We start from the raw sequence: 24,031 nt of genomic DNA, 5'->3' as shown, positions 1-24,031 counted from the left end.
TCAAATTACGTGGCCACGGCTGACCGGTGAGTCAGGCAGACTGCGGTCTGGTTCGGGATGGGTTTCGCTGTATCAGCGATAGAAAAGGCTACGACAGAAGGAGTGCTATGTGTAGCGAAGAAAACAGGGTACTCAATACCCCGACAGGAACTTGTGGACTTTTTATTTTGGTGCTGACGAAGGGGGTTGTTAGAAAATACGGGACAGTTATTCTCCAAAGATCAATGGCGTAAGACAGGGGAAGAATTGTGGGAGTCGGTGAAGCTTTTAATCTCGAGACTTGGGAGAAAATTACTAAGGAAGAAGCCCCTGATTTATGGATGTTTTCAGTCCTTCCTAAGGTGAAGGGAGCAACCCTTAAAGAGACAGACCTAAAGTTAATGTTGAAATGGTCGAAGACACATTACCCAGAGATTTATGAGTCTACCGGATTTGAGATATCCTTGTGGAATGGGGCATGAGTTAAGCTGTGGAATGCAGCTACAAAAGGCAATGATGCTGTGAAAAGTTTGTCAGTCATTTGGTGAACTTTTTTAGAGATGTTAAAGTAAAAAAAAAAATGAGATCATGGAGATCAGCATGCCCCCCCCCCCCCCCCGAACCTCCACTGGTTGCCGCTGCAGCAGCGAAGACTGAGGACGGGGATGAAGACGATCCTTTCGACCTGAGCCCTATTGACCCCGAGATGGAGCCTGTGCACGTTCATCAGTTTGCTGTTGCTGCTCCTGAGATTCTGATGCCTGATAATGCTGATGCTGACCTGGATGGTGCTTTTGACCTGGAGCCTATTCATCCGGAAAAGAAGCCTGATTTATATCCCCCATATCCTCATGATAAATGGGTAGCTGTAAAGGGAGAAGTGAGATGGGTGGGGGATGTGGATGTATTGCACAGTTTCCCATGGTGTGTGTGCTTCCCACCCGAGATGGGAAGGTCTCTTGTATGCTCTTATCAGGGGTATCGGGCAGAATGTGTAAGACCGTGGAGTTGGGACCCCGTATACTACTCCTTTGATACAGTTGCTCTGTGATACTCAAGTACTAGAAGTTGGTAAATATAAGTATGTCCATGTTTCTATCTACCCTTGGAAACCTTTATAGATATTGCTGGCAACTTCCTCCAACATAGGCTGGCCACCTGTGTCGGAACGAGTGTGCATTTTGGTCAGTATAAAAGCCCAAGCCTCATGCGATGTAAGGGAGGCAGAGCCTCTGCGGGGACGCCTGCTAAGGTTCAGCCTGCCACCTTGCACTGCGATGATGCTTCTCGGAGCTGGTTTCCTGATAGTCTTTACAGGGTCCTTGTGCCACGTCCTGTATGTGGGACTGTGTAGTGGGAACAATGATTGTCTGGATTTTGTGTTTCAAATATTGTAGTTGTGTGGAGTGTGCTTGTGGGATCCCATATGTGTGTGTGTGTGTCTGTGTGTGTGTGTGATGAGGGCAGACAGTGTTCTGTATATTTTTTGTTGTCAGGTTCATGTAAAAGTTTTAACAGGTAGCAGTTTAACCTTTCGGGCAAGAAAAGGTTAATGCAAAAGCGCAGTTGCCGATAGGCCGGTGGTTTTAGCTGTGCAAAGCAGGGTGAGCAACTTTGAAAAAAAAAAAAACAACAACAACAAAAAACAACAACAACAAAAAAAATCACTTGAGGGCAACTGAAAATTAACAGCTTGAATATGCATGCTTGTAAAGTAGCTATTATTAGAGGTTGTGATTTTGTGTATAAAACCACCTGTATTTACTAGCCAGTTGCTAATAAGAAACTATACGTTGTATTGTATGGATTTGTCACTTGTAAAAGAGATGTTAAAGAAAGCAAATTTGCAGTAGCTGCTAGAAAATACTAAGGCAAAAGCTAGAAAGATTCTAAGATGATGGTACTGTTATAAAGCAAGTAATGGAACAAATTAAGAGGGTGGGAGAACTCCACTGGTAAGAAGTTTCTTTGGTTAGTCCCTCGCTGCCATTAGCATCTTCAACATGCTGATGCACTCTGTGATAGTTACTCTGCTAATGTAAATCTGTGTGTGCTTTGCTGTAGTAGTGACTTGTTACTGGGTTAAGCAGGTGAAACTCTGCATTGACAACAAGGTGCAAGGACAGAGATTGACCAAATGCCTGCTACCACAGTCAAGGGCAAGACTGGGTTGGCCTCTGTGTTTGCCACCAAGAAGAACCTTTAGCTTCGCTGCTGGCTGCAACCCAGCAGGCGTAGAGCAGTGGAGACACATGTCATGCCAGACCTTGATGTGAGGGATGGCCTCCGCTGTTATCAGAGAGCCATCCAGGAGAAAAAGGGTAGGCCCAGCTGTGTACAGCTATCAACAGGACCATACTGGCTGCCAGTAAAACATACCAAGCCGCAGAACTCAACCACATAAAGAAACAGCAATGGTAGAAATCTTTGTAAAATCTTTGTAATATCTGTGCTATTATGTGTGACCATGGGTAATGGAAAAGTATACTGAGCATATCTGTTAAATCCCAACTATTCCAACCTGTTACATGGTGTGTAGGATTCACTGATATGCCACATGTTATAAAGGTTCAAGTGACTTCAAATCAGACTAATCTTACTGAAATAATGCTACCTAGAGTAGTGGGTTGTTATATTACACAAGTCAAGCAGTGATAGAGCAGACACAATAAATTGTCAAAAACTTTTCGTAAAACTAAAAAGGGGGAGATGTGGAGACAGTGTTCTCACAGGAAAATGAATATTTGGTACATGAGCTCTGAATAACTCTGAGGGATACAGCAAGGCCATGGGAGGCCCGAGGAAGCCTAAGCAAGCAAGATAAGAAGAAGCTGTAATTCACTGAGTTATGAGAACTGTGGACTGTTGGCAAGCATTCGAGGTCAAGTTCTCACACCTGTGTTTAACCAATTATATGTTAGTCACTAAGGGTCTTCACGACAAGTATCCAATCATGATATGCCAAATTGCTGTAGGTGTGTGTAAGCAATAGTATATAAGGAGTTAAAGCTTTGCAATAAATGGCTTTTTGTCTGATCAAAAAAAAAAAAAAAAAGGGGGGGGGGAGTGTAACTCCTTGACTGTTAACACTGTACAGTTTACTTCTGCAGCTGCTTCACATCCCCTTTGCATTAGAATGCTTCTGGGCATGTGTTGTATGAATCTTTCTGATCATTCTGAATCTATTCACAAGAATTTGTTTGAACTTAAAGAAAATATGAAAGAACTTACTGTAGAAACAAATCCTATAGACTCTTGGTTAAAATCGTTAGGAATAAGTAGTTGGTTAAGGAGTTTAATCATGATGTTTAGCGGACCAATAATGATTATGTTGTTAATTTTGTTTTTTGGACCTTGTTTGTTACAATGTATTATGCAACGCATGCAGCAGATGACAAACGCCTTATTTGAAAAAAGAGGGGGAGATGTTGGGGGTCGAGCATGGGCGCTTGAAGAGGCCTACAGCAAGCTGTGAGAAAGTGAACTTATGACCCCAGGTTAAAAGAAGAAGAAGTGTCAAGATCAGCAAAACAGGAATGCAATAACAGGATGCCAGTAATTGCAGAAGCATGATGTAACGCTAAGCTGAAGCGAAGGCGTGAAACCAATCAGGAGAGGTAAAGGGGAGCGTGTATCCCTCGTGGGCAAAGTGAAGCAGCCAATCAAGTAATGCGTGATCACGTGTAAGACAGTATATTAAGAGCAGCTTTGTAATCAATAAACGGAGCATTTTGTGAACCTACATCGTATCGGTGTTTTCTCCCCTCCACCTGGCCGCGGCACCATACAAGATCAATAGTCCCTCCCATCCAGCCTCACCCTCTCCTTTTTCAGTTAAGGCAACTATTCTAACAAGTTACAGTCAGGGAGGAAAACATCATAGGGGTACAGAAACAACCCATACAAGTACAAAATCAATAGTCCCTCTCATCCACCCTCACCCTCTCCATTTTTTTATTAACACAACAAAAAGCATTTCTACAAGTCCGCACTCATGCAATTCTTGCAGAGCCAAGGCCACGCAGTGAGCGATCCCAATACCCTGAGCCTTGTTGCTGGACAAGAAGATTCTTGGCAGGCATAAGCAAGGTCAATTGTCTTGTTATGCTTCTGTAATTTCCCATGTTTTCGTGCAGAGAATGATCTCTGCCAAGGCTGTAGTTTCCCACGGTGTTTTTACAAATACAGTATTACAAAATACACAAATGCAATTTTACAAATACAAGAACAAACAAGTTATAAACATTAGCTTTGTAAACAGTAGTAACCTCTAGACTCACCAATTAGAGCTCAGTATCCAAGGTTGCTCAGCTTTCCCCTTGAGTCAGCTACATCCACCTGCTAAACATGCACAGAGTTACCCACATGAATTCAAGCTAAATAGATTAGCCTAAAGAGAAAGAGGTTCAGTATCGCAGCAAAAACCTGGACATTTCTCAGCTTTGCAGAGCCTAACATTTACTCCCAACACAACCCTTTCTTCTACCCATTCCCCAAGAACTATTCACACACCAAACCCGACGTTCATTTTCTCCTGCTCCACAGCTCCCTGCTGTGCTAAAAGACTTGCTAGTGTAGCTGAAAAAGGGACCTGTTCTTTCTGTGTGCTGACCGGCAGCACAACCAGACTATCGCAAGGAAATCGCAGAACAATTTACAGCTTAGCTGACTTTTAAAGATTCAAGAGCTTGGCCCAACAGGAGCTAAGCTTGTCTGACTGTTCCAAAGCAAACACCATTACATTTATAAGGAAGCAACCTATCCAAGGACACTGTGATACCAAAGAAAGGCAGTGCAAAAAAGCAGACAATGCTTCAGATGGAGCAAACCTCTGAAGAGTCAATGACTTCAAAAGAAGTGATTATGCTGCTGGACAAGGTAGTGCCTTTGCCCTGAGCTTTCAAAGCAGATCAGCAAGATACATGCTTGCCTCAGTGCTGAAGTTCCAGCTGAATGCACTGTTATTCTCTCTACTTCTACCTACTTACCAGAAGCAGCTTCCTCAGTATGCTCGTCCGCAGTGCCACATCTTCTTTTGCTGCGTCAAACACAAGGCCAGGAAGTGCATCCAGTAAGTAAACTCCCCAAGAGGTGAAGGACAGGAACTAATAAGAAAAAAAATAATTACTAAAATAGTTGCACTGAAGTAAAACAGAAAACTGATGTCAAAGCTGGAAACACAGTGCTCCAATCCCAAATCTGCTTCATGCCTTTAGCCCTTCCATTACCACTCTGCAGCCCCACGCAGTAGCTCACTCTAAACTGTACATGCATTCTCACTAGCTCCCGGTCAGTGGTACAGAGGGAAGGGACTGGGGCTTGACAAGGTCTGGTTTGTTCTCATTATGGTGACGGCGTATTGAAGCTCTCCGGCTTCCAGGCACAAAGGGGAAAATACTGTGACACGCCCTGACAACAGGGGGTCACGCTGCCAGGCCACCAGCAGCACAGGCAGCCATGCAGGCAGAGACCCAGATCCTGACTACAGGCAGGTCGCATTGCCTGCACCACGACTAAGTGGCTTGGCGCCGTCTTTGGAAAGAAGGGGCGAGTCCAGACCATCCCTCCGCTCGTGGACTTAGGGAAGACGCCCCTGTTACTGCACAGAGACCTGCTCTCCTTCCAGGGAGGCTTAAGCTAAGCTGCAGCAATTTTAACAGGTGCCTAAAGGACAAGCTCACTCACTCCCTCACATTGATAGACAAGGACAAGACAAACACAAACCAAAACGTCCCAAAAAGGGAGACGGTCTCTGTGCAGCCACTGTCTGGGGAGTCACCCTACTCACCAAGCAAGAGAGGAGAGCCTCAGACCATGCCCAGGGCTGCATGGAAGCCGGAGAGCTTCAACAGGCCAAGGGCCAGATGCTGTGACACGCCCTGACAACAGGGGGTCAGGCTGGGTAGGCCACCAGCAGGCAGAGAGCTGCTGGGGCAGAGGAGAGGGACAGGGAAATGGCCCTCCCCTGCTTACAGGGTGGCCTGGGGGTCCAAGAGAGCTCTATTTCCCCCTCGGGTGCGGAGACGCTGGCTCTCACCCTCCTTACAGGGTTGCCACGCTCTCCGGGCAGCCAAAGGAGCAAGACGGCCAAAGGCCAAAACCAAGAGTAGCAAAGACCTGAGCCCTGCTTACAGGGAGGTCGCCCAGCACACAACGCTCCTCAGGGCCCCCCAAAGGTGCCATCATGCTCTTACGTGACCTCGCCCTGTGCCCACAGGGATTCCCTTTGCCCAGGGTGCCTTTCTCATGCCCCCTCTTCTGCCCGACGCCGCTCCTCACCTCGCCGTTACACACGCCACCTCTTCTCTCTTCTCTTGACATGCAGCCTCTTCTTTTTTGATCTTCCAAGGTCAGGCTACATGCAAAATTACACAAAAATAAAAGTTCTTTGCTTCTTCAAGAAAGAAATAAACCTTAAAATCCCTTAAAATGTGGCTATACATTTATAAATAACCAGGTCCCCTATTATAATCAATATCTTATAGATATGATGTTCAAGTGAGAAGATATGCACAAAATGACCATAATTCCAGTGATTTGTACTTCTGAAGCAATTTTCCAGGTTCCCCATGTAAACCCATCCGATAAATAGAGGTATTCTAATGGAAAAAAAGTTTCCCAAGTATCCACTCTAGTCTAAAGACAAGTTCTCTCAGTGTCAGCTTACCACAAATAAATGATTGAGTTTAGCTCATAAATGTCATCTGAAAGCAAATTTAAGATTGCTGCCTCCAATTTCCATACTAAAATGGCAAGTTCCATGTTAAAGGCCACTGCCTGACACACAGGAAGAACCTTCTCCCAGTTTCACAACAAAGCTTTGGCACACAAGTACTTCAATTAACTAGGCAAGGATCTAATTACACTCCTTATAGAAAGGCTGATAGATACATGGGTTTATGTATTTCATTTTACAGTAACCAAAACTTAAACCTACCCATACACCTCAGAAACCATCACTGTTAAATTTTGCTCTCAAACATTTTTCTACCACAGCTTCCTTAACACAGATTTGATTAAGCATCACTGGGAAGTGTTCATGATTTCAGTTTCTGTGACTACTACTAGTAGCTTAGAGCTCTGTGCTCTGGTATAAACTGAGTACAGACTCTGGGACAGTAACTCCTCCAACACAAAGCTGGCATGAAACAAGAGGATTAAGTCTTATAGTAGTGCTATTACCACAAGGGTGTTGAGAGGTTAAGACTGGTGATAAGTGACAACAGCTTTTATTTAATCATCCACTTCAATGGGGTAAAAAAAGTCAAAAAAGTACTCATGTAAAAATTGAAGACTTTAAGAGCAAAGTAGAGCATATTGCCAGGAGAGCACAGATAGAGCATGTTACATCCTAGGAAGCTCATGCATAGAAGCCCTGATCATTACACTGCCCTGATTGGCACCAGTACAGAACATTATTTAACAGGTACCACCCATCAGGTTCTGCTTTTTTTCATTTAGCATTTGCACTTCTGTCTCTCCAGCTTTGCTAAATTCTTGTTCCAAGCATACAACCTGCTTTTTCCAGATGAAAACACACCAAACTCAAGCAAGTATAAAACCCAGCAACAAATTTCCACAATAACAACAAATACTCCTCTCCTGCAGCAGCCATCAAAATCCATACATCCTACATGTAGGCTTTCTAGAACATACTACACTTCATTGCATTGCCCTATGGGAGAAACTAGGCAGCCACTATGCAGACAGCTGACTCAAACATGTCTATGAAAAGCCATCACCCAACAGTTAGCATGACATCGCACAAAAAAACTAACTCAGCTCTCTAGCTTCAATAAAGACCTAGAAACACCAATTGATTAAGAACTCCAGTAGATATTACATACCCAAAATTGAAAGTAATCAAGAATTTAGAAAGATCATTCTGTAACCCATTAAAATTTCCCCTCTTTTCACCCTAAGGGAACTTCTCCATGCAGGGAGGAAAATGCCCACCCCCCAGAGATGAGCAAGTCTCTTAAAACATGATCATGAACTTTTCAAGTGAGATGTGGAGCAGTTAAGTATAAAAATTAAACCCTGTGTTTGTTTATTTTCTATTAGTCTGTGAGTGATTGAAAGGTTTTCTCCTGATGAAGAAAAGAGCAGCTCAGAAGCTGAATGCCAACAAAACTGCTCAGCTCCCCTCCATGGGTTAAGAAAGGATCAAATACCGAATTGGGTAAAAGTCTGACAAGTACTAAATCCAAGAAAATTGCTCTCTGCTTCTGACCATCTTGGCAGGGGAAAAAAAAAAAAAAAAAAAAGCTTTTTGTTATTTCTAATTTCTAATGACATGCACAGTTAGAACCAAATGTAACAAGAGCTAGTACTTGGTACTGTTTTCCTCTCTCTCCCCATAACTTAATAGGCTAATCCTCTAGCACTTGTTTCTAGAAGCTGAGAATACCATGCTGTGTGCAGGTTATGCTCACTTAGAGGGCACAAAGACTCAAAAATATCTCAGGAGCCCCAGTCCTATGAAGAACTCAGTTTTATGACTAACCCTGTGAACCTGGGCCAAAATCAATTCGATAGAAGGTCCAAGTTATCTAGAGCCAATGCAGAAGCACAAAATAGGCTATTGTAACAAGGACTAACTTTATACAACTGTACATATACAAATAATCACAAGACATACTTTTTAACTACATCATATACATATAACAAAGGGTCTCAATGCATTAAATCTAGCACCACTGCTGTATAGCCTTAAACATCTCTTCAGCAATGTAATCATTACCACCACACAGGTATACTTCCTTTCCATAAGGCATTCCTTCCCCAACCAGCATAGAAACAGGGTTAGACACAGCTGCAGCCTCCCAAACAAAATGATTCACTCACTGCCCTGAAGCAAAGTAACAGAAACCTCACCAGGCTGAATAAGATGGACCAACACCTGCATCACTGGTTCAACCAGCTCTGTCAGGCCTTGAACTCACCTGAGAGAGCAAACACCATGCTAAGACATCTTTTCCTAGCCAAACCCAGAAAGTGCACTATTGCGTAGCTGTGCACACACAATAGAACTTGTTCAGTTATTGAGACATGTAGGAAGTTTGATTAGTATCTGAATGTTTGCTTTTAATATCCTTGCAGCTCCTGCTTAGTCTTATTCTGAAGGGCTTTTAGCACCTGGTAGTTGTAGCAACTCTGAGGAGCACTAGAGCACACAAACACACAAACTAGCTTCCAAATGCATTTGAGACACATCAATAGAAGTTATGTTTGCAAATATACATAGAAACACTTAAACATGTTCAGCACACTGCTTTAAAAAGTAAAGTCTTATCAGTAAAAGTAGTAAGGCTCAACACTTACCTTGGTTTAGCTGCATTACAGATGACTGCTTGAGGCTGGCTGAAGCTCCTGGTAATGGATTTTGAATGGAGTTCGCTTTCTCCACCTCCTGTTTCAGAAGCCTCTTACTCTCTTTCGATGTACATCTTCCCATGTCTCTCCAATTAGCCAGTTAACTCAGTCAAACTGGGAGTTGTGTCAGCCTCAGCAAGACTCTCCCCACAAGCTTGATATGAAACATTGCAATTAAAAGCCATTTCCAAGTCCAATCACACATATAGCAGAGAAAGGGCACACCAGCCCCACATACTTTGCCTTGCAGTGGTACTTCTGGGGCAGCACTTCATGGCACTTGGAAAACAAACATAATTTGCTCCTTAGACTGCAGGCCTTTACCTGCAGCTCTTCACTGTAGTGCCTCAAACAGGTCTAAGGAGTTAGTTCATAACTCAGCAGCCAAATATTTTGCTCAAGGCAAAGAAATCCATGCAAAAGGCCCAGAGAAGCCCAGCTGTTCTCTGTGGATGAGGCAGTTGGTGAGGCAGAGCACACAGCACTCCCGGCTCCCTGGCAAGAGGCCCCTCTGGTGCCGCAGCACAGGCTCACCCTCAGAGCCGTATCCTCCACACTGCCCACAAACCTTGCAGGGATCTCCACAGCCCTCAGGAAACAAGAGCAGACCAGGCCACCTCTGGGCTCCCACAGCAGGAGAAGAGACCTCTGCCAGCCTAGGCCCAATTTCAAGGTACCCAAGAAGAGAAGGTCCAGCAGCAGCCAAGTCCAGCCAGGAGTCTATCAGGCTTGTGAACAAGCAGCAATCCAGTCCACAAATCACCATCAGGTCCAGCAATTGCCAAGCTGCTCTATAATCATATAGAAGATCAAGCCGGGCAGTCAGTCTGAAGTCCAGACTAACAATCTTCACAGGCAGGGACAGAGCTGAAGAGCAGCATTCCTCCAACAGAGTTCTAAAGAAAACTGAGGTACAGAGCTCGGTTTAAATAGGGCTCCTGGGTGTGGTCTGGTGCACAGGTGAGGCTGTTTAGGGTCATTAAGGCTTACTAATGCCCTCAGTGCCTTAACGAGGCACCTGAGAGCAATGGAAAATTCTAGTTCTATCCACAGGGCCCACAGAGTGAGGTGTGATTGCAGTGTTGTGATGGGGTTTTGTTCCATCTGTTAGCTGGTTGGTCTTCTTCCTCACCTAGCCCCAGAGACATTCTATCAAATGAATGTTCTGTGCATGAGAAGACGCAACCACTTCATTTGTGTGTGATTCAGTAAATCCTCTTGGAGACTTTATGATTCTGTTCAGTTCTGGGAGACTTTGGAAGAGTGGGTACATAAACACAACCCTCAGGAAGGCACACACCATTCTGAATGGGCAGTTCCTAATAGCCCCTGTACTGTTTATTTCACATTAATTTCACCCTACAATGAAGTAAGGTGTTCACTTTCCATTCAGATCTGAATAGAAATTTAAGACAGAATTTTTATTCTACCCATTCCTTACTAGTTTTAAACTGTTTTTGGTTACCTCTTAGATATTTATGGTCTTTTCTGTCCTGTTTTAAGCTGCTCTTGCCTATTTCTAATCTGCTTCAGGCTACCCATTTCTAACCTGGTCTTGCCCTTCATAGCTTGGTTTAACTCCTGTATGGTCATTTTTATCTTACTCTTCTCCGTTTCTAAACCTTTTTTAGATTCTTTTGGCAAATTGTAAACAATGGAGAGGCTTTTCCATCTTATTCTGCCCATTCCTTACTAGTTTTAAGCTGGTTTTGGCTCCTTCTTCAATATTTGTGGTCATTTCTGGCCTGTTTTAAGCTGCTCTTGCCTACTTCTAATGTGCTTCAGGCTATTTCTAACCTCTTGATGCCCATTTCTAATTCTTCTGAAGCCATTCTGGCAGTTTCCAAACCATTTTGGTCCATTTCCTACCCATTTCTAGCCTGGTCTTGCCCTTTCCTAACTTGGTTTAACTCCTGTATGGTCATTTTTATCTTATTTGTGTTTGTGTTTGGAATGATTTGGTTTTGTCAGACCTGGTTCTCAGGCTCCTCAGGAGCCCGGTTGCTTTGCTCTTGGGTCTGTGCATGTGATCCGGGCAGATGTGCTGCTCCGTCTGGGAGGTACTGTGCCTGTGTAGGTTATTCTCTGTTTGTTGGTGTCACAGCATGTGTAGTGTTTTGTGTGTGTGTGTTTGCCTTGGAGCTGCTCTACTCATGGTGTGTATTTGGGCCAGGTGCAGCATCTGTAGTGCAAGTCTGTGTGTATTATGATCAGAGGCAGATCTTGAGCATTTCCTTGGGATGGAGGTTACAGGTTCTGGGCTCAGCAATGGTCTCTAGACATAAAAGCTGTGTGGGTATTAACATAGTAGTTGTTTAGCAACTCGGTGATAATTTGGCCAGTGTTTTTGTTCAGATCTCTGCTCTGAAGCAGTTGTCAACGTGATGAAAGCAGGCTTGAAGCAAGGCTCTGTGGCAGAGATGCAGAGCAGCCGGCAGACACTCTTGCAGCCCCGACAGTGATCCCATAAGGATGACATGACAATGATCGGCAGGGCTGGAAGGGGGGGGGGGGTGGCGGGCGTTTCGGCGGCTGGCGCCGCTCGCTGTTGCCATCTTGTGTCCAGGTTAGGTACTGCAGCCCTGCCTCCGCGCATGAGCCGTGGTGCTCCCTGTCCCCGGAAGTGGCTGGTGTCACGTGGTGCCCGCCGGTTTCCGGCGGGCTGTAGCAAGCGCGGCTCCATGCGGCCGCAGTCTGGTGGCCGCCCGCCGGCTCCGGTCCCTCCGCGCCGTTTCGGTGTGGCAGGCGCAGCCCCCGGGAGCAGCATGGCGGCGGGCAGGGTCCGGGTCCAGGTCCGGGTCCCGGCAGCAGCAGGTGAGAGCCGAGCCCACCGCGGGGCCGGGCTTACCGGGGAGGGGAGCGGGCCCGGCCGCCCGGCCGTGCCTTGGACGTGCGCAGAGGGGCCTCTCCTGCCTGCTGGCCGCTCGGCACGGGAAGCCTCTCGGTGCTCGGTACTGAGGGGAGTGAAGGCACGGGGGGGGGGGGGGGGGGGGGGTTACCTGGAGGTCCGTAATTCACACTGTACCTGCACTGGGAGGGAAAGGGGCCAGGGTTGAAATAGCTGTTTCTAAAGCAGCCAAGGCGTTCCCTGCTTGTTTTCTCTGATCTAATCTTGTGCTTAGTTGGGAAATTAGACTGTTGACTGTAGCTTTAAGGTGCTGAAGGATCTGGAGACTGGGATTCTCGGAGAAATGAGAAGGGGGAAGGGTGCATTGCCCTCCTTTTGTTCTGCACACAGACCTTGCTGGGCTGAGCCCTGGGGGAGGCCAGCTCATCCCAGCCTTTCTGTTAAGGACTTCAGTTGCTGCTGTTGCTCTCCTGCTTTCGCCCGTCTTTGGACAACTGCTTAGCTCCAGTAAAGCCATCAGGCTTCTTCATAAATGCTTCTTATTCCAGATGCAGAGGCAGCTCAAGCACAGGCCCTCGCTAATGGCTGCAGTGGCTGCGGCTGTTGGGTTTCATAGGTAAGAATTTTTGTAGGGGATTGTCTCTCCTGTGAAATGCTTGCATGGGATTTGTCCATAAAAAAATCCCTCACTGTTCTCTTTTCTCCACTGCTTGGCTGTGAGAGCAGGAAGCAGCAGAATCCGTGGCAGAGATAGATAAAGAAGAGCACGGGGAAGAAGCAAGCCCAGATGGCAGGGAGAAAGAGAACCAGCAGTATCCAGGTCAGGCAGAAACTGCCCCTCCCAGAGCAGAGTCCCAACAGCTGAGAAGCTGGAGCATCATGCCCAGGGAATGGATCTTGCATGTTGGCTGTCTGAGAAGCTGCACAGTGAGAAACGGTCGCTAGGTTCAGGTAAGCCTCAGTAAGACTAATTCTAAACAATTAACAGGCATTTCCATTTTACTTCATCCCATTCCTGACTAGTTCTAAGCTATTTTTGGTTACTTAAGTATTTATGGTCATTTCTGGCCTGTTTTAAGCTGCTCTTGCCTATTTCTAATGTGCTTCAGGCTATTTCTAACCTCTTGATGCCCATTTCTAATTCTTCTGAAGCCATTCTGGCAGTTTCCAAACCATTTTGGTCCATTTCCTACCCATTTCTAGCCTGGTCTTCCCCTTCATAGCTTGGTTTAACTCCTGTATGGTCATTTTTATCTTACTCTTCTGCATTTCTAAACCTTTTTTAGATTCTTTTGGCACATTGTAAACAATGGAGAGGCTTTTCCATCTTATTCTGCCCAGTCCTTACTAGTTTTAAGCTGGTTTTGGCTACTTCTTTAGTATTTGTGGTCATTTCTGGCCTGTTTTAAGCTGCTCTTGCCTATTTCTAATGTGCTTCAGGCTATTTCTAACCTCTTGATGCCCATTTCTAATTCTTCTGAAGCCATTCTGGCAGTTTCCAAACCATTTTGGTCCATTTCCTACCCATTTCTAGCCTGGTTTTGCCGTTTCCTAGCTTGGTTTAACTCCTGTATGGTCATTTTTATCTTACTCTTCTCCGTTTCTAAACCTTTTTTAGATTCTTTTGGCACATTGTAAACAATGGAGAGGCTTTTCCATCTTATTCTGCCCAATCCTTACTAGATTTAAGCTGGTTTTGGCTCCTTCTTTAGTATTTGTGGTCATTTTTGGCCTGTTTTAAGCTGCTCTTGCCTATTTCTAATGTGCTTCAGGCTATTTCTAACCTCTTGATGCCCATTTCTAATTCTTCTGAAGCCATTCTGGCAGTTTCCAAACCATTTTGGTCCATTTCCTACCCATTTCTAGCCTGGTTTTGCCGTTTCCTAGCTTGGTTTAACTCCTGTATGGTCATTTTTATTTTACTCTTCTCCGTTTCTAAACCTTTTTTAGATTCTTTTGGCACATTGTAAACAATGGAGAGGCTTTTCCATCTTATTCTGCCCATTCCTTACTAGTTTTAAGCTGGTTTTGGCTACTTCTTTAGTATTTGTGGTCATTTTTGGCCTGTTTTAAGCTGCTCTTGCCTATTTCTAATGTGCTTCAGGCTATTTCTAACCTCTTGATGCCCATTTCTAATTCTTCTGAAGCCATTCTGGCAGTTTCCAAACCATTTTGGTCCATTTCCTACCCATTTCTAGCCTGGTCTTGCCCTTCCTAGCTTGGTTTAACTCCTGTATGGTCATTTTTATCTTACTGTTCTGCATTTCTAAACCTTTTTTAGATTCTTTTGGCACATTGTAAACAATGGAGAGGCTTTTCCATCTTATTCTGCCCATTCCTTACTAGTTTTAAGCTGGTTTTGGCTACTTCTTTAGTATTTGTGGTCATTTTTGGCCTGTTTTAAGCTGCTCTTGCCTATTTCTAATGTGCTTCAGGCTATTTCTAACCTCTTGATGCCCATTTCTAATTCTTCTGAAGCCATTCTGGCAGTTTCCAAACCATTTTGGTCCATTTCCTACCCATTTCTAGCCTGGTTTTGCCGTTTCCTAGCTTGGTTTAACTCCTGTATGGTCATTTTTATTTTACTCTTCTCCGTTTCTAAACCTTTTTTAGATTCTTTTGGCACATTGTAAACAATGGAGAGGCTTTTCCATCTTATTCTGCCCATTCCTTACTAGTTTTAAGCTGGTTTTGGCTACTTCTTTAGTATTTGTGGTCATTTTTGGCCTGTTTTAAGCTGCTCTTGCCTATTTCTAATGTGCTTCAGGCTATTTCTAACCTCTTGATGCCCATTTCTAATTCTTCTGAAGCCATTCTGGCAGTTTCCAAACCATTTTGGTCCATTTCCTACCCATTTCTAGCCTGGTCTTGCCCTTCCTAGCTTGGTTTAACTCCTGTATGGTCATTTTTATCTTACTGTTCTGCATTTCTAAACCTTTTTTAGATTCTTTTGGCACATTGTAAACAATGGAGAGGCTTTTCCATCTTATTCTGCCCATTCCTTACTAGTTTTAAGCTGGTTTTGGCTACTTCTTTAGTATTTGTGGTCATTTTTGGCCTGTTTTAAGCTGCTCTTGCCTATTTCTAATGTGCTTCAGGCTATTTCTAACCTCTTGATGCCCATTTCTAATTCTTCTGAAGCCATTCTGGCAGTTTCCAAACCATTTTGGTCCATTTCCTACCCATTTCTAGCCTGGTTTTGCCGTTTCCTAGCTTGGTTTAACTCCTGTATGGTCATTTTTATTTTACTCTTCTCCGTTTCTAAACCTTTTTTAGATTCTTTTGGCACATTGTAAACAATGGAGAGGCTTTTCCATCTTATTCTGCCCAATCCTTACTAGTTTTAAGCTGGTTTTGGCTACTTCTTTAGTATTTGTGGTCATTTTTGGCCTGTTTTAAGCTGCTCTTGCCTATTTCTAATGTGCTTCAGGCTATTTCTAACCTCTTGATGCCCATTTCTAATTCTTCTGAAGCCATTCTGGCAGTTTCCAAACCATTTTGGTCCATTTCCTACCCATTTCTAGCCTGGTCTTGCCCTTCCTAGCTTGGTTTAACTCCTGTATGGTCATTTTTATCTTACTGTTCTGCATTTCTAAACCTTTTTTAGATTCTTTTGGCACATTGTAAACAATGGAGAGGCTTTTCCATCTTATTCTGCCCATTCCTTACTAGTTTTAAGCTGGTTTTGGCTACTTCTTTAGTATTTGTGGTCATTTTTGGCCTGTTTTAAGCTGCTCTTGCCTATTTCTAATGTGCTTCAGGCTATTTCTAACCTCTTGATGCCCATTTCTAATTCTTCTGAAGCCATTCTGGCAGTTTCCAAACCATTTTGGTCCATTTCCTACCCATTTCTAGCCTGGTCTTCCCCTTCATAGCTTGGTTTAACTCCTGTATGGTCATTTTTATCTTACTCTTCTCCGTTTCTAAACCTTTTTTAGATTCTTTTGGCACATTGTAAACAATGGAGAGGCTTTTCCATCTTATTCTGCCCAGTCCTTACTAGTTTTAAGCTGGTTTTGGCTCCTTCTTTAGTATTTGTGGTCATTTCTGGCCTGTTTTAAGCTGCTCTTGCCTATTTCTAATGTGCTTCAGGCTATTTCTAACCTCTTGATGCCCATTTCTAATTCTTCTGAAGCCATTCTGGCAGTTTCCAAACCATTTTGGTCCATTTCCTACCCATTTCTAGCCTGGTTTTGCCGTTTCCTAGCTTGGTTTAACTCCTGTATGGTCATTTTTATCTTACTCTTCTCCGTCTCTAAACCTTTTTTAGATTCTTTTGTCACATTGTAAACAATGGAGAGGCTTTTCCATCTTGTTCTGCCCATTCCTTACTAGTTTTAAACTGTTTCTTTGTTACTTCTATTTGTGGTAATTTCTGTCCTGTTTTAAGCTGCTCTTGGTTATTTGTAATCTTCTTTAGGCTATTTCTAACCTATTGATGCCCACTTGTTTCTCTTTTGAAGCCATTCTGGCTGTTTCCAAGCCCTTTTGGTCCATTTCTTGTCATGTGTTGTCCCCCCCAATACGGCATCTGCTTTTCCCCACCACGCCAATTTGTCTTCCCCCCCGCCACTCCCCCCTGTTCTTCTATCCCGTATCCCACTCTTCACCCCTTTCTCATCATCTATCCCTTTTAACCGCCATTATTCCCACACCCCCACCCCCCTTCTCTACCATCTGTCCCCCCTAACAGCCATTCTCCCCCCCTTCCCCACTATCTCTCCCATTTAAACCCCTTTCCTCCGTCATCACAACAGTCTTCCCGCCCACCAAAGCCCGAACTAACCTTCGTCCAGCAAGTCTCGATCTTTACCGCGCCGAGCTAAACCCTGCTGAGCTCCGTAACCGTGCACGTACAGAAAACAAAGCTGCGTTCCAGCCCTCACCGCTGTCTGCTCCTTCCCGGGCACTGCCATCGCTCCCTCACAGAAAAGGACACCGCTGATTGGCCACCGGTCTCTAGGCGGGGAAAACGGTCCCTCAGCCGTGCGGCCCGGGATTGGACGGCGCTGACCCTCCGCCCCGCCCCCCCGGGTGGCTTCAGCTCTGCTCGGCTCACTTCGGGTTAGCATAGCCTGCGTTAGTTTACCACGGCTGTGTGGTTTGGCCTAGCCTGGGGAAGCATAGCATAGCCTCCATCCAGCGTGAGATTAAGATGAGTGAGATTAGACCTGGGTGAGATTGACTGGGGGGAGACTGACCCTAGTCAGATTTGTCCTGGGTCAGATTTGTCCCTGGTCAGATTACCCCAGGGGTCAGATTAGCTCGAGTCAGGTTAGTCCGGGTCAGATTAGTCCGGGTCAGATTAGCCCGGTCAGATTAGCCCAGGTCGGATTATCCCGGGTCAGATTAGCTTGGGTGACCCGGTTTGGATCATCCCGGGTCATTTAGCTCAGATAAGAGACAGGTGAGATTAGACGGGTGAGATTATCCTAGCCTCCTTAACTTAGTTTAGTCTGAGTTACCTCGAGTTAGTCTTGGTTAACCTGGATTAGCCTATCCTCAGTTAGCCTGGGTTAGATGAGCCTGGATTAGATGGGGTTAGCCTACCCTATCATAGGGCGGGGTATATGGGAGGACAATACTGGGGTTTTGGGGATATGGAGTCCCTACATGGGGGTCTGTGGGGGGATTTGGGGGTCTGGAGTCCCTGCATGGGGGTCTATGGGTGTATTTGGGGGTCTGGAGTCCCTACATGGGGGTCTGGGGGGATTTGGGGGTCTGAAGTCCCAGTATGGGGGTCTGTGGGGGGATTTGGAGTCCCTGTATGGGGGTCTATGGAGGGATTTGGGGTCTGGAGTCTCTCCGTGGTGTTTTGTAGGGGTGTGGAGACCCCTTATGGGGTGTATGGGGGAATACGGGGGGATATGGGGTTCTGGAGTCCCTAGATGACGTGTGGGGCAATAGGGGGGGGATACGGGGTTCTGTGGGGCTTTATGAGGGGTATCTGGAGTTCTGCATTCCCATTATGGGGTTCTGTGGGGGCCCTGCGAGCCCCGAGAGGAGGGAACGGGACGGGAACGGAGCTTCCGGCCGCGCCGCGCTCGTCAGGGCCATCTTGGAACAAAAAATGGCGGCAGCGCAGGCGCGGTGCGGCCGTTACCACGGCAACGCGGACGCCATGAGGGGTGAGGTGCCGTACTCAGGCTAGCACCTCACCAAGATGGCCGCCCCGTAGTGCCGTACGTCAAAATGGCGTCTCACTAATTTGGCCTGTCCCGGCGCCCGTACTCAAGATGGCGCCTATCAAGTGGCATCAGTGCACCCCCCCCCCCGTGCCCGCCCCTGTCTCCCCTCTCCCCATGGCGGCGCAGAGCCGCGCTCCCCCCCAGCCGCCTCCCTCCCCTCTCCTCACGGCTCCTGCTCCCGCACCTCTCTCTGCACCTCCTCCATGGCCGCCCTATGGCGGCGGGCGGGGCGGGGAGGGGCGGGAGGGGGCAGGAGGAGGAAGGGAACCGAGTGGTTCCGGGAGGAGCCGACACCTCCCATTGCCCCCCCCGCCGGGCACGGCTCAGCCCGGATCGGCACGGCACGGCTCGGCTCGGCCCAGGGTAGAACCGGGGCACCGAGGGGGTCTGGGGCAGGCCGGCAGCCGGAGGGGGGCAGTCGCGGGGGGGCGGCGCTGCTGTCCCGGCCTGCAGCGGGGACCGTGTCCCCCTTCCCATCCCTCCTGCCGGAGGCACTCGTGTTCCCCGCGGCCGCTCCGGGTCACGGTCTCCACGGCAACAGCTGCTGCCGCCGCTCCGGGTCACGGTCTCCACGGCAACAGCTGCTGCCGCCGCTCCGGGTCACGGTCTCCACGGCAACAGCTGCGGCCGCCGCTGCTGCACGGACTCGGCATCCACCACCGGCACGGCGCCACCACCGTGGTCTTTGGGGTACGGACAAACGGGGGGGGGGGGGAGAGACACTGGGGGTGCTGCGACCCATGGAGAGCCGCAGAAACAGTTTGCCAGGGCTTCCCCAAGGTGCTCGATTGTTTTGTTCTGTGTGCAGGATGTTTCTCATCACACCCCAAAGCTTTTCCAGGAGTCAAACGCATCGGTTTCCCTCTCTTCCCCCAAGAAAGGGGAAGTTTGTGGCCGGTTGCAATGATAGCACCTGGAGTGGTGCTGCCCTGAAACAGGATGAAATGGCTGCATCCTTCCGGGAGGCTGCCTCCGAAAGCAGAATTGCCCTGTGAGCTGGAGAGGTGCCCCTGCAGTGAGGGCCCGTGCCCAGGGAGGCATGGGGAGCTGGGGACTTGGCACTTTCCTGCCTATCATAGAGGACTGTGATGTACGATGGTAATGAATGCATCTTTATTTATAGATATGATACTATGAAATAGCTTTATTATCCCTTGCTAAAAATGCTTCCTTTTTTGCTTTCTTAGCAGTCAGTGCAAAAATTCAAGTTAATATCATAATATCATGGTAAAAGCTGCAAGCTCTGAAGTGGTACAGGCTGGCAGGAAGCTCCCAGTGTATGGTTTGGTGTGAGCAGCACCGATGTATTAGGTTTGGCATAGTAGTACATGGGTTTTTTTTCTTGTTTTTAGTGGCCATCTATGCCATCTATGCATCTATGCTTAACTTGTTAACAATTTATGTTCATATGTACGAGGAGGAGGAACATAAAGATGATGTAAGGATAGACAGGTTTGTAAAACCAGCCATTTCTTCAAGGGACGGCTGCTGCAGCAATACCCTGCTTGCACGATGCCCTATATGAGTGTCTGTTTTGAGCGAGTTTTACACGTGACCTGCACCCTGATCATGCGTTCTTTTTAGGCTGCACACCCGCCTATCGGCCTCATCAGCATTGATGCTGTGGACCCACATCAGTGGTTTCTTGAGCTTTGAGAAAAACCCAGTTCTTGTTCTTAGATAAATACAAGAACCCTTCTGTTTCAGAGCAGCGTGCAGCCATGTGCACACTGTGTGTGCCAGAACAGACCCTTTCAAGAGCTCCAGAAGACTTTTTTAGCCTCTTTCTTTCATCTGCAAGACCAAAAAGGAAAGAGAGGTTTCTGCAACTGGGAAGCAGGAGAAGAGAGCAGAGGTATGTCTGGTAATCGTAGCACATGCTTCTCTGACCTTGCCGAGAGAGGAAATCCATTTACTCTCTGCTTTCATCGATTGGTCTGTAATTTGCCTGTAGTTATCCTCCCCATTTCTACATTTTACAGAATCATGGAATGGTTCATGTTGGAAGGGACCTTAAAGCTCATCCAGCTCCAACCCCTGCCACAGGCAGGCAGGGACACCTCACACTAGAGCAGGTTGCTCCAAGCCCCTGTGTCCAACCTGGACTTGAACACTGCCAGGGATGGGGCAGCCACAGCTTCTCTGTGCACCCTGTGCCAGCGCCTCAGCACCCTCACGGGGAACAGCTTCTGCCTAAGAGCTCAGCTCAGTTTCCCCTCGGGCAGGTTCAAGCCATTCCCCTTGGCCTGTCCCTACAGGCCCTTGTCCCAAGCCCCTCTCCAGGTTTCCTGCAGCCCCTTTAGGCACTGGAGCTGCTCTCAGGTCTCCCCTTCAGGAGCCTTCTCTTGTCCAGGCTGCCCCAGCCCAGCTCTCTCAGCCTGGCTCCAGAGCATAGCTGCTCCAGCCCTCGCAGCAGCTCCATGGTTTCCTCTGGCTCGCTTGAGCAGCTCCACGTCCCTCTTGAGCTGGGGCTGAAGATGTGGATGCAGGACTTTGTTTCCTCTTACATTGGCATAATGCAGAGTGACACTTTAACAGCTGGACAGATGTAGATTCTCCTACCTGGGGCCAGTAAATGAGAGCAAAACCACATCCTCTGCTTGAACAAGGAAGAAATTATTTTGTTCACCTTGTTTACGTGCTTAATTCAAGAAGTTTTTTCCCTTCCAGTCAATTACATTCACGTAATTGAAAACATTGTCCCAGGAAATCTCAGCTTGGTTTGCTTTCCTGCTCGGAGACCATTGCGCTGCTTTTTGCTTAAACAGCAATTGCTTTGCTTGCAGGCTGTTTTGCAGCAGCTCTATGGCTATGGGGAATTACCAGTGTTTTTCTAATCATCCTGTTGGATGTTGTGACAATGCAGGTCCCCGGTTTCCTCTTGACATTTGGGTACTGCCAGCAGAGTTTGCAGCCCTTGGTGTTGTCTTTGTTGAATTAGGAGCTGCACTGCTGAGGAGAAGGCAAGGCCTGGAGGGAGGGAGGGAGAACCAGGAACAGGTCAGCCCCAGTATTTTTCTGTAATGAGGGTGGTAAAGCACTGGCAGAGGTTGGCCAGAGAGGTGGTGGATGCCCCATCCCTGGGGACATTCAAGGCCAGGCTGGATGTGGTTCTGAGCACCCTGATGGAGTTGAAGATGTCCCTGCTCATGGCAGGGGAGGTTAGACCAGATGACCTTTAAAGGTTCCTTCCAACCAAAACCATCCTGTGCTCATATGATTAGAACCCCAGGGAATGCAGGCATTTCCCTACAGCTGCTGAGGGTCTCTTTAGAAGCCCAAGGCCACAGTTACCCTTCTTTCTTAGGGAAGGGCTTCCCGTCCTCACGCTCTTTGGTGTGTCTGGTGGCATTGTGCCCATGCCGAAGCTTGTCTTTGGCACCTTGAGCTAAAGTGCTTCACTGACATGAGGTTAAATTCATCTGGAGGAGCCTGTTTTAATGCAGCCAGGGAGGGGAAACTGGCTTATTATTTGCAGTACTGAGCTCTGTTCAGCAGGTGGGTCACGGTAAATGTTTGCTGCCACAAGTACCAGTACCAGTGCGAGTAACACCCAGCTCTGGGCAAATGCACCTTGATTTCAACCTATTTGAACTGGTCACTTACCAGCATAGCAAGTATCACATCCTGCAGGCAAAGCTGCTCAGGTGCAGCTGATGGATCCCTGAGCCCAGCAGGAGGCCTGAGGCTGCTTTTCCATTTACCTCTAAGAGCAATGACATTGGAACCACGGCAGGACGTAGAGCTTTCGTGTGCATAACCCCAAATGTATCTGCCTTTCCTAGCCTGCCAGGCAGGCAGCGTTAGTGCCGCTTTCTAGCTCACTAAAGGGTATTATCTGCTCAACATTTTCCAGTGACAAGACTTCACCTGTACCGTAGCTGATGGTGGGCTCACAGACCAGAACACACACAGCCTATTGCACAGATCGGCTTTCCTGGCAGCCCCGGGCAGCACTTGCAGGGACAGAGGTGTGTACTTAGCCCCTGATTCCAAGAAGATGCCGTAACATGGCTGTTTCTAACTCATTTATGCCCACTTCTAAACTGTTTTATTTGCTATTTCTAAATTCTTTCTGCCATTTCTAACCCGTGTTTTGGTCACTTCTAACCCTTTTAAAGCCATTTCTTAAAATTTCCCTCTTTTTTTTTTTGCCCTTTTCTCACTCTGTTTAAGCCACTTTTTTATTTCTCTAACCCATTTTTTCCCATTTGTCAGCAGCTTTAAGCCTTTTTTGACGATTTCTAACACAATTGTGGCCACTTCTAACTAGATTTAAACCCATTTTTAGCCATTTGCAACCCTTATATGTCCAATTCTAACCTGGTTTAAGCCGTTTTGTCCATTTCTAAACTATTTTTTCTTCTAACCATTTTTTTTTGCCACTTCAAACACATTTTTGCCCATTTCTGAGCCTGGTTTAAGCCATTTTTCCCCATTTCTACCCTATTTTAAGCCATTTTAGTCTATTTCAAAACAATTCATGGCCATTTCTATCCCAGTTTTTCCCCATTTCTTACCAGTTTTAAGCCGTTTTTGGCAATTTCTAACCCATCTTTCCCATTTCTAACCCCTTTAAAGCTTTTTTGGGGGCTATTTCTGACCTGTCTGTGGCTGTTTCTGTCCCATATTTATCCACATCTTCCGCATTGTAGGCCATTTTTGCCCACTTCTAACCCATTTTTACCCATTTCTTGATTGTTTTAATCCATTTTGGGCCACTTGTGTTCCACTTTGGACCATTTGTAAGGTGTTTTGAACCATTTTTTTCATTTTCTAACCCATGTTTGCCCATTTCTTATCTCATTTTAGGTATGGGACGCCTAAAAAAAGTTACTGAAAGAGACTAAAAGACAAGGACAGCTGGAAAAAAACATGAATGAAAAAGGAAATAAAATGTGTAAAGAAAATATAAAGCAAAAGAGAAGAATGTGATTATAAATCCCCACAAAGCAAACACAAAGCAATAAAAGTCTGAAAGAATCTCGAATAGAAGTTCCCTGAGCAACTTTGCCCCAGCCCCAATATTGCAAACTGTCCCCACTCAGCAGCTGGGGTCCCCTGAGGCTGTCAACGGGGAGGGGAGCCGCCGTTGCCCTCAGGCCGTTGCTTCTGCAGCGTGTGCTGCCACCTCGTGTCCAAGTATCGGTACTGCAGGTGCTGGAGGTGGGGGGGCACGGCGTAGCTCAGGGCACTGCTCGCTGCTGCCATCCTGTGTCCAAAGCTCGGTACTGCAGGTGCCGGAGATGCGGGAGGGGAAGCAAAGGGGTGGCTCAGAGCAAAGGGAGGTGCTGCCCACCTGTGGCCAAAACTACGAACTGCACGCCAAGAGGCCGGAGCCGCCCGAAGGGAACCGAGCGGAGCCGAAGCCGCCTGACGGGGACGGAGCCGCCCGAAGGGAACCGAGCGGAGCCGAAGCCGCCTGAGGGGGACGGAGCCGCCCGAAGGGAACCGAGCGCAGCCGAAGCCGCCTGAGGGGGACGGAGCCGCCCGGAGGGACCGGAGTGGCTTCCATGGGGTCCCAGGGGAGCCGACAGCTGCCATTGCCCCCCCCGTTTGCCTCCGCCGAGTCCCGTTACCCCCATGATTCGCCTCGGCTCGGTACGGTACGGTCCGGGCCCGGTTCGGCGGCACAAGCCGC

At 47.1% G+C, this 24,031-nt stretch overlaps 1 long non-coding RNA gene across 2 annotated transcripts; it reads right to left on the bottom strand.

Moving 5' to 3' along the window:
• Positions 1 to 4,098: 4,098 nt before the first annotated feature.
• On the bottom strand, positions 4,099 to 9,882 carry LOC117438798 (uncharacterized). Of its 2 annotated transcripts, XR_004551032.1 has the most exons (5): positions 9,304 to 9,882; positions 6,259 to 6,334; positions 4,968 to 5,084; positions 4,260 to 4,320; positions 4,099 to 4,134 (listed from the first exon to the last, which is right to left on the bottom strand). It is a non-coding gene; the product is annotated as an uncharacterized lncRNA (long non-coding RNA). The 2 variants fall into 2 exon arrangements; XR_004551031.1 differs by lacking the exon at positions 4,099 to 4,134 and having other exon boundaries at positions 4,158 to 4,320.
• Between the last annotated feature and the right edge of the window lie 14,149 nt (positions 9,883 to 24,031).

Source organism: Melopsittacus undulatus, unplaced genomic scaffold (genome assembly GCF_012275295.1).
Source record: "Melopsittacus undulatus isolate bMelUnd1 unplaced genomic scaffold, bMelUnd1.mat.Z mat_scaffold_616_arrow_ctg1, whole genome shotgun sequence".
Taxonomy (NCBI): Eukaryota; Metazoa; Chordata; class Aves; order Psittaciformes; family Psittaculidae; genus Melopsittacus; species Melopsittacus undulatus.
This window is presented reverse-complemented; position numbering and strand designations above follow the sequence as displayed.